Below are 16,260 nucleotides of genomic sequence, written 5' to 3'. Positions count from 1 at the left end.
TATGAAGCAGATCCTAATCAGCTGATTAATTGAGAGCGTACACGTAATATAGGCCTACAACTGGCATATAACTTCTTTGGCTAATTTTGCTCATGAACTGCCATAAGTAAATAGTAATGGTCGGTCATTGGCACTTATTATGTGGCGATGATCACTGGGCGATTTCATGTGTGTGTGTGTGTGTGTGTGTATGTGTGTTTGTTGTTTTTGTGCTCATGAAATGGCTGGAGCGGAGTTTCACGCCTACGAAATTCTTTTGACTAAAGATAATGATGTAAAAGTGTTAAATTGGACTGATCAAGCGATAAGGACCTGCTTCATTTCATAAAACAAATAATACACATCAATGTGGTCTGAACTATATTAACTACCCACTGACCCATACTCTGTATCTTCAAAACAGTCCAAACAGATTTTTATCTTCGTCCGTTTGTCTGTGTTTAAAGATTTGAATTTTGTGCCGAGTAATGATTATATGCATCTCATTTGGCACGGCTTTTGTTGCGGTAGCAAGGAATACTTATACCATTACATGTCGTTAAGCACATTTCGTCATCATTGGTGAGAGCTCAACGTTGGCAGCGTGCTCCTTTGACATGGGCAAATCATCAACTTGCATGAGTATAGGTGCGGTGGTGCCGTACTGGTAGTGAACCCGCTGCGCCTCCGCTCTGTCCTCGGGAAGCGCTGGGCCCCAGAACTCCATGGGTCTGATTGCAATACGAATCCGCTGATGACATGAAAATAATTACAGATCAAATGCAGTTCTTTCAGAAAAAAAAACAAGCAAAGCTTGTTTTAAACAAGATTATGTTCAGTTGTTTACAGCAAACTCTCTAGTCATGACCATAATTCATAATACAACAAGCATATTTGAAGTATTAACGTCTCTAAAGAAGGGTTACATCATAATACATTGATGAACGATAAACGTTTTGAGTAACGCGTAAACAAGAGCTTTTGGCTTTGGTTTCATGTCGAATATAATTTCTTTGTATGCTTTTCATTCTTTAACGAACCCAGAAGACACTGTGCTCACTAGATATATCTACACACCTCTGCAAGCGATCCCTCAAAGCGCACCAAGTCGTAAATCCAAACGCCTGGAATGCAGATGGTCGTGCTGGCGATGAAGAGCCAGCCGATCACGTGACACCAAGAGGGAAAGGGTCCGTTGTATTCAGGGCTCTTCCAGTTGGTCATGTTGTATAGCAGGATTACCTTGGGTTTTATCGAGGACACACAGACGAAAATTAATTTAATTTTGCGCGCAAGTACACAGTCACACCATCATTGACAGACTATAAGATGCCAAAAAAATGAGAATGATGATATTCATGATTGGTGATGATAGTAATGAATATAATAATGATAATCATGGTTATCATATAAACATCATTTTAATATAGTCATGATGTTATCAGTATTATCATTTATTACTTTAATCATCACTATTCTCAGTATCACTACAATAATACAGCCATTTCGGTGTTTTTCTTAGTTTGCAGGATTATCAAAATGATTTTCTCGTCACATTTAAAACTTTGGACCCGCTCACCGTTAAGATCATGGGCGTAACAACAAGCCATGTGCCCTTCCAAAAGTTGAAAGCCAATGGTCCACAATCTTGTTCCCGATCATGCTACGGATGTCGTTCTTGAGCCGATCGAATCCGTACACCCAGCCGAAGCTCAGCGGGAGAACAAAGCCGCAAATGATGCTGGCCCAGCCAACGGCGTAACTATCGACAAGCGACATCCAGTACGAGCCGGCCTGTAGAGGGAGTGAAGTATCTAGAATTTTAGTTTAAAGATAGTTCGCGATGATCGTACTACAAAATCTGCATCATGTGTACACAAGCAGTCATTATGATTTGGTGCCCGTATAGTTCCAGAATGATTCAGTAGGTGCAATTTTACTATTGACCCCCCACCCCAAAAAAGGAAGAAAATGAACAAAATTAAAAGCACTCGGAGACCATAATGTCACTTATGCGACAAAACTGTGTTCTCAGTTCTCATGTAATGAGCCTAACCACAACTGAGAATTTTATCAAAATCTCTTCGTAGTTTTAGGAGTAATATCGCTAAAAGACACACACAAAAAAACCAACAAGCAAAGAAACAAACAAAGCAATCCACAAACGCCGTTCGGCCAATGTCACCAATAATACACATTGAAATCCTTATAGCTACATAGACGTGACCAAAGACCTGGATAGTCTGACATAGTCAGAAATATTAAAGGGTATACAATTCTAAGATGCAATCTGAGTTTTTAGTTTGATGAAAATCGGCTCTCATATGGTTAAGATATCCACAAACAAATTAAAACAAAGTAGTCCTAATAAATGGTGGGTGGCAGCTTTTATTAGAACCTCTTTGTTTTTCGACATCTCAGTTATTTCAAAACCAATTTTCATCTGATAATCTTTGAGTTCCTTAGTGGAATTGTATCTTCTGTCGTATTTCAAATTTAGATAAAAGGGGTTTCTCAGTATCTCACAAAAAAGTTGGAAAGCTGAAGCCCAATCCTCTACCATCCCTTTAAAATCATGAAATTATGAAGAGAGATCAAACAACGAAGAACGCTTCATCAGAAACACAAAACTTATCTTACATTGGTCATGTAGGCGAAGCTGGCCATGTAGGCGAAGGAACAGAACATCGCTACCACAGCTACGCGCCATTTCCTCAGGCCTGGAACAGCATCCAAAATGACCGTAATAAGTACTTCGGTCCCAACAAACTGAAGAAAGATAAAAATAAACACATAGTTATTACACAGGTACACTTGAAGTCCATGCGTAGATATCAATAAGTGTTATGATCTGATGATTATGATCTTAACTGCGCTTGAAGGAGACTAATCACGTCGATTAATATTATTGGTTGGTTTTGTTGAACTGTAGCGTTCAGGTAGGTTTTGTGGGACTGTATAACGTTACGGATACTACAAAAACAAATGTTGGTCCTTCAGTTATGACCACATGACAAATTCTGTGGCGGTGAAGAGGATTTTGTCGACATTGTCAAATCATAAATCTACAGCCTTCATAAAACCAACATTCACACTGGACTATCCGGCATGAAGTAACAATTTCAAAGTTCTAACACACACACGCACACACACACGCACACATACACACACAAACGCGTCTATTGTGGAAACCGAGGACCTGTTTTACCCATAAGAATTTTACTACATAACCGAGGACCTGTGTGTCAGTAGGACTCTTGTCGACCGAGGACTCATTCGTATGTTACCATCCAACCGAGGACTTATTACAATAACGCTATTTAATCGAGGACCTACAAACATGTACCCCTACATGCAAAAGCATGCAAAAACAGACCGTTTGGAATGGTCTGCGTACAGAGGACGTCCTCCGTTCTGTGTGTGTCCTGGGTTTGAATGTAAAGTTCGTATATGTGTCCTTGTTTTACACCATGGGTAAGTGCACACACACACACACACACACACACACACACATTTATTAATGATGAATCGTCCTACCTGGCTGTCAAGAGCCACAAGGAAGAGCATGAAGAAGAACATCACTGACCATACGGGAGCAGCCGGAAATTTGGCCAGAGCAGCTGGACATACGATGAACACCAGACCAAACCCTATAAGGTCAAATTTGTAGGGCTTATCATTATGTAAAGCCGACAAATTGCCACAGTGCCTTGTTCAATGAACAATCAACCAAGAAGAGTCGCATGATAAAGAATACATTAAGAATTGTGATGGAATGACATTATCACCTTAATTGCTGATTTGAATATTCATAACGACCAGTGACGACCGGTCAAGAAGTGATTTCAAAAAACTGTGAAATTGCAAAATTACATATAAACTCCTTATTTCGTATCCAATTTTGAAATTTTTTGTACTGTACTGTCGGGAATTGTTTCTCCTTTTTTTAAGGAATTTATAAAATTCTGGAGTGGATTTTTTCTTTAATAGAATACAAAATGGCTATTAGAACTTTTGGATTCCGAATAAAAATAAATCAACAAACGAAGAATACTAGAAAAGATTTAAAATGATATCATTCACAATTTACACAGGTATAAAATAGGGGTTTCGCCGTATACGTTCCAAAAGCTGCACGACGCATGACTCTCTGATAAGAAAAAAAAAAGAGGAGAAGTTTTGAACTGCTAATCGCACATCTGTGGAGGCTTAAAAAGAAAAATATAAGGACAAACTATTCGTGTAAGGATTAACAACCATACTTCCTCGGAAGCACCCCATTGGCCATTGCAAACGGCCATTAACTCTATCGGAGACATTAAATAACATTGCATTGTTTCAGAAAACACACTCAAATGCGCTCATGTTTCAGAATGAAGTGTTGTAACTCTTGGTTATTCTATATGTCTTATAGAAACACAAACACGGCATGCTGATGGATCTTTCCTGTTCACGCAACCTCGTTTATCTATCCGTTTGCTTTTATTCTTACAGAGTACACTGACTGATCTTTTCTGCATTAACAGCATTGTTCATGGGAAGTAAAATCTCCCTTAAAGAGCATAATGTGTTGTATATCTTACCTGCTTTCACAACCTCGTTCACAGGAACCCCTGTCTGTTTGGCCAAAAATCCGAGGATGCTGAACACTGTCAGACCGCAGTACATACTAGTCAGGCTGTTCCCAAGCACTACGAGAAGAGCATCACTTTAATAAGAAATGAAAAGAAGCAGGAAAAACAAAGAAATTACGCAGATCTATAGTAAAATACTATAACTTCTTAACTGAACAACTTGAGATTGTGTTCAATGTCAAGCTGTTCGCTGTAGGTGCTACCATCTGTGAGGTAGCGATTACTCACGGTGGAAAACACGTAATTCTGGCTAAATCTGAACTTTAATCATTTAAATGCATAATTCGAATTTTTCACAATTTCATATTTCATGAAAGGCACTCATTCCATTAACTTGTACTAACAAATGTTTAGTATATTATCATTCCTCATGCTTTCTGAAAGAGACATATATATGCAATTGCTATTTCATTATGCCAGAAAGTGAAGATTATTTTGAGGAAATTTCTCAATGTATTGTTTCTTTGTATTGTTGTCCATACTGACATCATGAAGGGCAGTAGTCTTTCATCCAGCGATGTCGGCACCGAAAATTTAAGACTGCATAACTTTTGAATCGATTATCTATATTTCCTCACATTTTCACTAATGTGTTGTATTAATATCGCTCCTTTCATGTAATCCACATTTATTTGGGGGTTTTGATTTTCTTGATATTCTATGCTCTACGAAGGCATACACGAGGCAAAATGAATTGCTGCAATACCAAAAAACAGAAACAAAAAAAGGAACGGATATTGACGAATGTTTCCAGGGTACACAAGACCACTCTGTACTGCTAACGTACAGTCGATCACATTGAAAAAAAAGAGTGGAGAAACTTACTTGATGAAGTTGTTATGAAAAGTGTTGAAGGATCCCAGGGTGGTCATACTCCCCATGCCTGCTCCGGATGAGAAGAAAACCTGCAGGGCGGCGTCTTTCCACGGCTGTGTGCAAGGTTTCAGACAGATGAAAGGGGATTTAAGTGTCATAAGATAAACCAACGGAAGAGATTTCTGTACGTGTATACGCAGTCAAGTAAATTCCTGCTTGCATTGACCCACAGTTCAGACAAACGCAAACATGATCGATATTGCCTCAAAGAAAAATATCAAAAGAAGACATTTTCCTTTTGATGAGACACATGAAATATGAAACTGCTGACAATGAGAAAATTATAAGAAGGTTAAATCTATTTATCGAGGTTTTTACCTTTATTCTGATAATATAACAAACATGAAGCCAAGAACGATGTAAAAAACACTTCATTTTACTCTGAGTAATGAATATGATAATTGATAAAAATCGACAGTTTGGTATCCTCGGTTAGACTTTAAAGGTCTGTTGGGGTGTAACTTTTTTTTGAATAAAAACTCCGCATGCTTCCTTCAAAAACAACAACAAACAAACATGTTACTATCTTTTTTTTTAAATTGGCCTCTTAAGTTTAAAGTTTGAACGTTTAATAGTCGTGATTATAATCTGGAGGCAAAGAATATGGCATATGAAAACAAGAAATCAATGTACGGCAACTTTTACGAAGTTTTCTAGCTGTAGAGTTCTTTGTTACATAATCATAGTCTGTGGAACGGGGACGAACCTTTGGCTTTAGAATCTCCTGCCACCGAGGGCTAACAAAGAAACGGACACCATCTCCGCTTCCGTCGAGAGTAAGGGCGCGAATAAGCAAGGCCGTGAGCATGATGTATGGGAAGAGTGCAGTGAAGTAAGCGACCTTGAAGGCATTGAGAAAACACACACATAGTGAGCAGATAAACAGTGAATACCTAAGAAAATAGATATGATGCTTCCCTTTCAAATACAGTGGACTCCCTTTATAACGAAGTCCTCGGTACCAGCAGTTTTCTTTCGTTATATCGAAATTTCGTTACAACCGAACAAATAAACAATAAAAATACACCGAATGGATAATGCTGCTACCTGAATTTTTACTTCGTTGTAACCGTGTTCGTTAGAACGAGGGTGCACTCATTCAAATAAAGAATTCAATTAAATACCCGATAAAATTATTGGTTCCAGGCATATACTAATTTCATCGCTGTAACAGTCGTAAGATAAACAAAAGGACTGCACTCAGTTTCACTGTTCAATGATATATTAATGAATGATTGATTACGCCGCGCCTATGAATAAAAGTCTACTTCCAAACTTTGCAAGATTCTGTCAAATTTTGCAAAAAAAACCCATCAAATTTTGTAAAATAAACAAAAAGCTGTAATACATTATCATTTGAATGACGCATTATTCCTCTTTGTGAATTAATTCGACTGAAGAGAAAAAAAAAAATCCAGTGGATACTTTTCAATATCTGCGAAGCGATTTGATTCTAATTCAAAGATAGAAATCATTTTGCAAAATTGCCTGGGTCATTATTGCTAATATGATTTTTCCTGAAATTTTAACTGTGCTGTGATGGAATTCTGTTATTTCAGTTAGGTCTTTGAAAGAAACCTTTATGTATTTAAGAGAATGTTCACGCTTTTTTTTCTGTCACTTTTCAGTCAACTATAAACTGCAGTGCAATTTTCTCTTTAGCTTGAAAATGTTTACTTTGCCAGAGATCTTAATGCCTCGAGCCACGATGAAGAAGATGACAATCCATACGAAGAGGTTACATAGAGCGATCTGCCAAACCACGCCCCCTGTCTCCTCGATACCTGACGATTCCTGAAGAAGTTCATTCCTTTATTTATGGAGGGAGGGAGATACGACATAATTTATGTAAATGCACGGTAAGGTAGAGATTATGCAGTCATATCATTAAAGGGATGGTACACATTCAGTTAAGATGGAACTTCAGGTTTCTAACGTGTCTGATGATGATTTTTTTTTTTAGATAATTAGAACTACTAGTATATGAAAGAACATATATGATTCTAACAGGAATTCAAAGCTTATTTGATGAAAATGTGTTTTGAAATGGCGGAGATATCCAAACCAAAGCGATCCTTTTATTAGGATTGTTTTCTTTTACTTTGTTTTTGGATATCTCAGCAATTTCATAACCAATTTTCAACAAAATAAACTTTACATTCCTCTTAGAATTGTATGCTTTTCAACATTTCGTAAAATGGTTTCCAGAATACATTACAAAAAGTTAAAAGCTGAATCCTCACCTCCACCAATATTGTACCAGTCCTTTAATTTTTTCTTGTGTAATATGTTTTATTGATTCTAACAGGAAAAAAAAAATCAATATGAAAAATCCACAGTGCCAAAACATGAATAGTCAAAAGTTTGTCAAAATTATCATAAATCACTTCGTCTTGAAACACATACAGTACTCATACACATACACTGTTGCTGCTACTACTACTACTACGTTGTACTGCTACTATTGTGGTAGGATAACTAAAGATTTGTCTTAGTTTAAGAAATAAAAGCAACCCCTACCCACTTTCAGCCCTAAAGAAGACAATGAAGAAAGACGCAGCATGCTACGAAGAGACTCTCGTCTGTACTTCTCCTTGACATAGACAGTGCAACACTTAAATATCCCATTCCCATTTTCTTGCAATTAGCAAGCAATTTTTCTGATCTTTTTTTTTAAAGCTATAGAACATTTACTATTTTGTTTTTCAAACTTTAAACATGATTCATTTCAGCCAAGAAAGGATTGTAACTTTCGAATTCGCAGATATAGATATAAGACTTAAAACATGCATACGTTATGAATCTTATCATTTGTATTGACACCACATAGTTAAAAAAAAGCTAGGTTAAAAGCGTGCGAATGACGTCTGATCAAACAAAATAAGACCGTTCCAAAGGAGCTGTTTTTTTTTCTTTTTATCAAAGGCAATCTTTTGGCGGGGAGACCGTCAAACTTCCGCGGAGGTAACGGCAGACAATTCCAGACGGGAGGTCGTCAAACTCCCGCGGCGGATGGTTTCAAGTATGTTCATCGCAAGAAATTGAGACAACTGACAGAGGCAATATTGATGTACTATAGAAACACAAAGTCAAATACACACAAACATATAACACTTGAAAGTGTTGCTATGAAACTGACTCCAATACCTAAAGTCATGTTTTACTGATTCTAACAGGAAAAAAAATCAATATGAAAAATCCACAGTGCCAAAACATGAATAGTCAAAAGTTTGTCAAAATTATCACAAATAACTTCGTCTCTAACACATACAGTACTCATACACATACACTGCTGCTGCTACTACTACTACTACGTTGTACTGCTACTATTGTGGCAGGATAACTAAAGATTTGTCTTAGTTTAAGAAATAAAAGTAACCCCTACCCACTTTTTGCCCCAAAGAAGACAGTGAAGAAAGACGCAGCAGCATGCTACGAAGAGACTCTCGTCTGTACTTCTCCTTGACATAGACAGTGCAACACTTAAATATCCAATCCCCATTTTCTTGCAATTGGCAAACAATTTTTCTGATTTTTGTTTAAAGCTACAGAACATTTACTATTTTGTTTTTCAAACTTTAAACATGATTCATTTCAGCCAAGAAAGGATTGTAACTTTCGAATTCGCAGATATAGATATAAGACTTAAAACATGCATACGTTATGAATCTTATCATTTGTATTGACACCACATAGTTAAAAAAAAGCGAGGTTAAAAGTGTGCGAATGACGTCTGATCAAACAAAATAAGACCGTTCCAAAGGAGCTGCTCTTTTTTTTCTTTTTATCAAAGGCAATCTTTTGGCGAGGAGACCGTCAAACTTCCGCGGAGGTAACGGCAGACAATTCTAGAGGGGAGGTCGTCAAACTCCCGCGGCGGATGGTTTCAAGTATGTTCATCGCAAGAAATTGAGACAACTGACAGAGGCAATATTGATGTACTATAGAAACACAAAGTCAAATACACACAAACATATAACACTTGAAAGTGTTGCTCTGAAACTGACTTCAATACCTAAAGTCATTTGGTCACCCCCTCCCTCCCCCCCCCCCCCCACACACACACAGAGACTCAGCAAAAAGCTAGATCAGGCTATTCCGAAAAAGGCAGGAAAAACATGAAAACAGAAAAAAAAAGTATTAAAAAACTACGCCGAATGCATCTCGAATTGATATGCGCTTTAGTTTTCTCACGTTATTCAACTTTTAGTCGCAATGTAAAGGGCGCGCACTCCTAGTCATGTCTCATAGCAGCTAAGTGTGTCTGTGAGTGCGCTCTCAACCTGTTAAATTTTTGTTTTGCTTTGATTTGATACCGTCATTGTCAAGACTTCTGAAGAAGGCGCAGGACGTCGAAAATCTGAAAATAACAAGCTCATGGCATTGGTCAAAGATGCATTGCCAGTTTGTTTCTTCATTATATTTAAGATATATCATATATATAAATATATATATATATACATGGAACAGGCAGTGAATTATCCCTTGTTTAATATCGTGATAAGCATGTATCTTGAGCTTGTAATTTGCTGTGCAAGATATCTGCTTTCCTCACACAAGATGCAAGTGTTTGATCTGCACATCGAAGCAATTTATCCCTCAGATCTCCTGAAATGTTCCCTTGTTACAAAACAAGTATACTCGCCTCCAATACTCCTCGCTCGGAAGTTTGCGCTGACCGTGGAGAGGATCCGTGTACTGACTGAGATCCACGTAACTCTCATTATAAACCGTCACGTTGTACTCTCCTAGCTCCTCCTCACTCAGCGTAGTCAGATTGGCACAACTGCCATTGGTAGTGATGATGCCTCCATCTCCCAGACAAGCCCCCAAAAGCTCGCTGCAGTACGGTGTGTTCCAGGGATGGTGGCATCCCACCCAGGGCAGGTTGAAGGTGAACGACGCGAAGCAGAAATAGACGGAGTAGGTGATGATCACGCAGTAATAGCAACGGACGACTACCATCGCGAAGAACTGGCCGTAAGACAGACCTGTTTGGATGATGAGTTTCAGAGAGGATGTTTTCGTGCTGGGAAATCTCGACCAACTTTTTGTTTCAAACACTAAGTGATCTGGGTCTTTAATAAGCTTAAGCTGGATATAAGAGTAGGCTAAACCAAACCATTCTTCTCTCCATTTTGCATTTTCCTTCCTTCTAAAATTGGTTGGTTCTAAATTGTATGACGGTGTTCCTTACGGTGATATCGAAGTTTTTCCTGATACGAAAGAAGCATCAGGCTCGGTGTTATCACCATTACCACCTCATATTTCAAACCCAACTTATTATTTCTATTTTGATTGTGGGATAGTAATTTATTGAAGGGCCTACTATATTCAACCCCAGTGAACTAGGAACGTTTCAATATTGTGGCTGTTTTACAATGTATTGACTATACTTGAATTCGATAGACGTGAGGAAAATTGTACACTTTCTTTCACTTACAATTGTGAGTAAAGTAATATGTGGCATTCTAATATTATTATCAAGTATGATGTCATGGCTTTGCTTTTAACCCAAGTCCCGCATCGTTAAGTTTCTTGGTCCAGGGTCCTGCATCGTTAAGAAGAGCCCACTTATGCGACCAGTGATGCATTCAACAACAGCAGCTCCTTTTGATATACAGAATATAGGTCCTTGTTCTCTTCTTTCGTTTAAGTATGCGACAGGCTTTGTAGCTCACCCGAGCGTAAAGCAATTCACCCTTGGTGAATGTTTTCCTGAGGAGCGCCTTGATGGTACACCGGTATAAAATGAAGAGCAACTGCTCTAGGAGAGGGTTCTCACAAAAAGTTATAACCCACTTGAGTCATCGACTTGTACAGGTTGTATGTGTGTGAGTACACAGCACACAGCTAACGCTGATGTAAGAAATGTCATATTATAGTTTCAAACAATATGGCAGTTTTCAACGGCAGTCTCATTCGCAGCGCTTATAATATTACAATTATAATAAATTGAATATACTATAGCATATTATGATGCTATGACCCCGTTTTATCAAAAAATATAATCGATTATAAATGTCCTTACTAGACAGGCTGCCACAGGTTTACTATGGAAATTAACTATATACAGTGTAATCAATCATAACTTTACATAAAATTGGGAAAATAATCAACACCAGATCGTGTGCGAGAGGCTCGCAATATATATATATATATATATATATATATATATATATGGTTTGTGTATGTGTGATGGCAAAGACTGACAAGGTATTTCATCAATCGGAGCCATTACCTCTCATAATCGGGAGCGCATTCCAGATGTTCATCATATTGCTGGTACTGTATTGACCAACGGCAAACTCCAGGACAACCAGCGGTACGGCGCCCAACATTAGGAGAATAAGGTAAGGGACCATGAAGGCACCTGTCAGGGCAAATCAAAAACAAATGATTTTATTTTATTTATTTCCAGTTTTATTTAACCAGGGTAGTCTCGTCAGTTATAACACTGCTTTCAATGAGGGCCCTGCAAATGGGTAAAAACATACAAATACAATACATGACATTTAAAAACAAAGGTTTACAGATAAAATTGCTACTGACAAAACATAGATTAAAAAAATAGTTACACATTTGATAACAGCAAACTTAGAATGTCTTTAAACATAATCATTAATACATCATAAAAAATATACGTTATATTACACACACATGTCTAAAATTATCATATATTAATTTCCATAAGTATGATAAAATGAAATGTTCCTTAAAAAGCAATTGCACAATGCATAAACGGATAAAGTGTGTAATCTCATTTCCTATTCCCAGAATCACTCCAGTCATTACACAGATATCTTAACAGTAAAACGGGCGGAGTACGAAGAAGAAAAGAAGAAGCAGAGGAAGAAGAAAGATAAAGGAAGGAGGCAGTAGAAGGAAAGAAAGAGATAACTGAAGGAGGGGCTAAGAAGGGAAGGCACTCCAAAAGCATGATAAAGTAAATGTGAACGGCTTACAAACAAACGTCAATACCAACAAAATCTGCTACAATCGAGAAACAAAGTACATAAATCGGATTACACTGTTTTTTGCAATTAAGGGATGGGCCGCGTGTGTCCTCTCATTGATACTCGTAGTGCACTGATTGTATTTAGTTGCCTTTGCTCAGGTGTGAGGCTGTTCCATTCTTGGTACCCACGTACTGGAAAGTGCGTTTGCCACTATTATTCAAAATTTGACAACCACCTTCAGATAGAGATTTTTTTTTTGTCTTTGACCTAGTACCCACTGTGTGTGAGGGCTTTGCAAAGCCTTGTGACAAATATGGAGGCGCGATGTTGTTAACGCACTTAAATACCTCACACATTCTATGAACATGTCTCCTTTCTTCAAGGTTCTGCCACTTTCGATTCCTGAACATATCAACAATATGTGTTCTAGGGTGAGCACCCAGTATCATCCTCGCCATTCTATTATGCAACAAATCCAACCTTCTCAATAGAGCCAACGAGCAATTTGACCATACAAGATCACAATAATCGAATTGGGGCATTATGAGCGCATTACACAATACCCTGAGCACCACATTTGGAACACATTCTTTGGCTGTCCTTCTCAAAAAAACTATCGTCTTAGATATCTTTTTTTTTTTGCGGTATAACTTACATGTCTTTCATAATATGTTAAATGTTCATCTGGCAGTACACCCAAATACAAAAACTCTGTTACTCTTTCGATCTCTGTATCGTCAACTGAAAGTTTTATATAGGAAAGTTTTGCGTGCGTTGCCTTGATCCAAAAAGCATATACTTTGTTTTACCGGCATTCATTGTTAATTTAAGTGTCTTCAACCAATCACTGACAGCACTCAAACTTTTCTGCATATCATTTTGTAGTTCCGTTGTTGGTGAACCTTCAAATAATAAAACTGCGTCATCAGCACACATGTGCATTTTACAATTGACTTCTGTCAAGAGCAGCGGTCCCAAAATCGAACCTTGTGGTACACCGTGCTTAATGACCATACAGTCAGACAAGTCTTTACCAACTTTGGTTTTCTGCTTCCTTTCAGTCAGATAAGAAGAGAACCATTCAAACTCTTTCACTAATATACCGACAATCTGTAAAACATTTAATAAAATATTATGGTTCACTGTGTCAAACGCCTTTTTGAGATCGATGAAAAGTGCACCAGTCACATTCCCTCTGTTCATATTTGTTAGAATATAATCGGTAACATCTAATACCGTTGACTGTGTGCTATGTTTTGGCCGAAAACCTGATTGCTGATCACACAAAAAAATTAATAGTCTGTAAATAAGCATACAGCTGTTCATGGACCGCTCTTTCTATTACCTTCGACATTAGAGGCATAACCGATATTGGTCTATAATTCTCAATTTCGTCACGATCACCACTTTTATGTATGGGAGTGACTACTGCAGTTTTCCAATTATCAGGAAACTTACCCGTCGTCAATGATACATTTATCACGTGAGTTAAAGAAAGTGTAATGGCTGGACGACCTGCTTTTAAAAGTTTACACGTAATACCATCAACGCCAACAGCCTTTTTACTTGGCATTGTGCGAATCTGCTTATCAACAAATGACACGTGAACAGGTTGAAAATGGAAGCGAGATTCATGTGAAATTGCTTTTGTGTAAAAAGACATATCATTAAAATCAGTATCAAACTTTTCTGCTAATTTATCTGCAACAGACACGAAATATTCATTGAACTCATAAAGTAATTTTTCTCTATCATCTGACATGGGCATTGTGTTTCCTCTTTGTAAATTTGTGGCTTCCCTTATTACATTCCACAATTTAGTTCAATCTTTTTTATTTTCAGTGATCTCTTTAGAATAAAACATTTTCTTCAAATATTTGCCCATGTTATTATCGTTATTTCTCAAATTCTTTGCTTCTCTCCAGTCAGATTCAGTTCGAGCCTTAGAAAACAATAAATCTCGCTTTCTTCCAAGTTCAATCATCTCCCTAGATTCCCATGGGGCTGTATAATTCGTGCGTACACGGATAGTCTGGAAAGGAGCATGAATATCATAACCTTCATCAAATAAAGTTGTCCACAATTCTAGTGCCTCATCTACGTCTTCACATTCCTCAACTCTGTGCCATGGTTTCCGCAGCAGATCTAGGATAAATTTTTCTTCATAAAAATTCTTAAAATTACGGATACGAGCATATTTCACTGTATTACTTTTACGACATTTTGTCTTCCTGCTTACAACTACCATAAAATGATCACTCAGACCGAGAGGAACGACATCCACTTTGTTAATATATTCAGAGCGAGAAGACAACACCAGGTCAATGCATATCTTCGAAGGTCCCACTCAAGTAACTCCGACGTATCCACAAACCACAATTACAAGGTAATTTACCCCAAATATATCCGTGGATTCTCTGGACTCAGAAATATTAGTCTTCAAGCAATCAAGTTTGAAGAAAACCTCATGATTTGCTAAAAAGGTGTAAATCTTTAAAAGACTTGGTAAGATCTGTCCCGCAAATAACCGGACAAGAATGTCACTAAAGTTCGTAATGTCACGCTAAGAATTATAATGATATAAAGAAAATAAAAGTTCATCTCATACATATTATTTTTCCAGCATATGGAAAGAACACTTGACTTACCTACTAAGTTGACAAATGAAACTATATAGGCAACCTAATGCAAGCAGTCGGAAATTTGAACTTTCTACAAAGCATCAAAAATTTTGTAAAATTGTCTTTAGGATTTACATAAACCACGATGAGTTTTAGTTTTTCATCATTTATTGCATTCACACACATGTAATATAATGTATGACGGTATTAAACATCAGGTATATTTGACGTAAAACATCTTCTCGAGAGAACGACTTGTAACACGACATAAATTCCAGTGAAAGAAACTACACGTTATTTGCACTTCAAATATTAAACATTCTTCATCGCAGATCTCAATTAAATTCAGGTCGATTATTCGAACAAAACATGCAGGACCTATGGTGTTAACAGCGTATTCAAGAGCTCATATTACAGGCCGTTTTATTTCATGTACACCAATGTAGGCCTATATTTTCCTTTTCTCATCGAATAGTAGGTCCCTTCCTCAGTTAAAGATTTTTTTTTCCACTGGTTTCTTTTTCTCAACGAAATCTGCTATATAAGCAATTATTAACTTCTAAAGACCTAAGGAAAGAAAATCAAACTTGTCAGAGTGAATTAAGTCTAATGTGAAAAAAAAAACAACAAAAACTCGTGGAACGCTGGATCCCCAAAAAGTCTTTTTACTTTGTGTTAAAGGTCCTGTTAAACCTTTGGGAGCAGTGATTTATAAAATGTTCAAGATATCACATTTGATATGCGTAGGTCTGTTGTGCCACAAAACATCCTACCAAATAACATTTTCTCAATAAAGCCTGAAATATAAGGAGATATTAGCATTTTGCTCAATAAAACGTAACTGTGTACACTCTAAAAAAGGTATAGTCAAATATGACTGATATCTAGTCAAATCTGACTAGGCAAAAGGGTCAGCTGGGTGCAACTGATAATCAGTCATTTTGACTATATATTTCTAGTTATATTTATTTGACTAGATAATCAGTTAAAAAATCTTACTGGATTTCTAGTAATTTTCACTATTTTTGCAAGTCAGTTTTGACTATTTATATAGTTATCACACTTTCACTGATATTTCAGTCATTTCACCATTCATTTCTAGTCATTTTTCACTCTTTTTATCAGTCAGTATTGACAATAAATATAGTCATTCCACTTTCACTGATATTCTCGTAGATTTTCACCATTCAT

At 37.2% G+C, this 16,260-nt stretch overlaps 1 pseudogene; it reads right to left on the bottom strand.

Annotated features, from left to right (window-relative positions):
• Window positions 1-538: 538 nt before the first annotated feature.
• LOC139721725 (sodium- and chloride-dependent neutral and basic amino acid transporter B(0+)-like) overlaps window positions 539-16,260 on the bottom strand; it is a 28,809-nt pseudogene continuing 13,087 nt past the window's right edge.

The sequence above is a fragment of the Diadema antillarum genome, unplaced genomic scaffold, assembly GCF_040938485.1.
Source record: "Diadema antillarum isolate AM-2024a unplaced genomic scaffold, OU_Dant_1.0 scf00000148, whole genome shotgun sequence".
In the NCBI taxonomy this organism is placed as follows: Eukaryota; Metazoa; Echinodermata; class Echinoidea; order Diadematoida; family Diadematidae; genus Diadema; species Diadema antillarum.
This window is presented reverse-complemented; position numbering and strand designations above follow the sequence as displayed.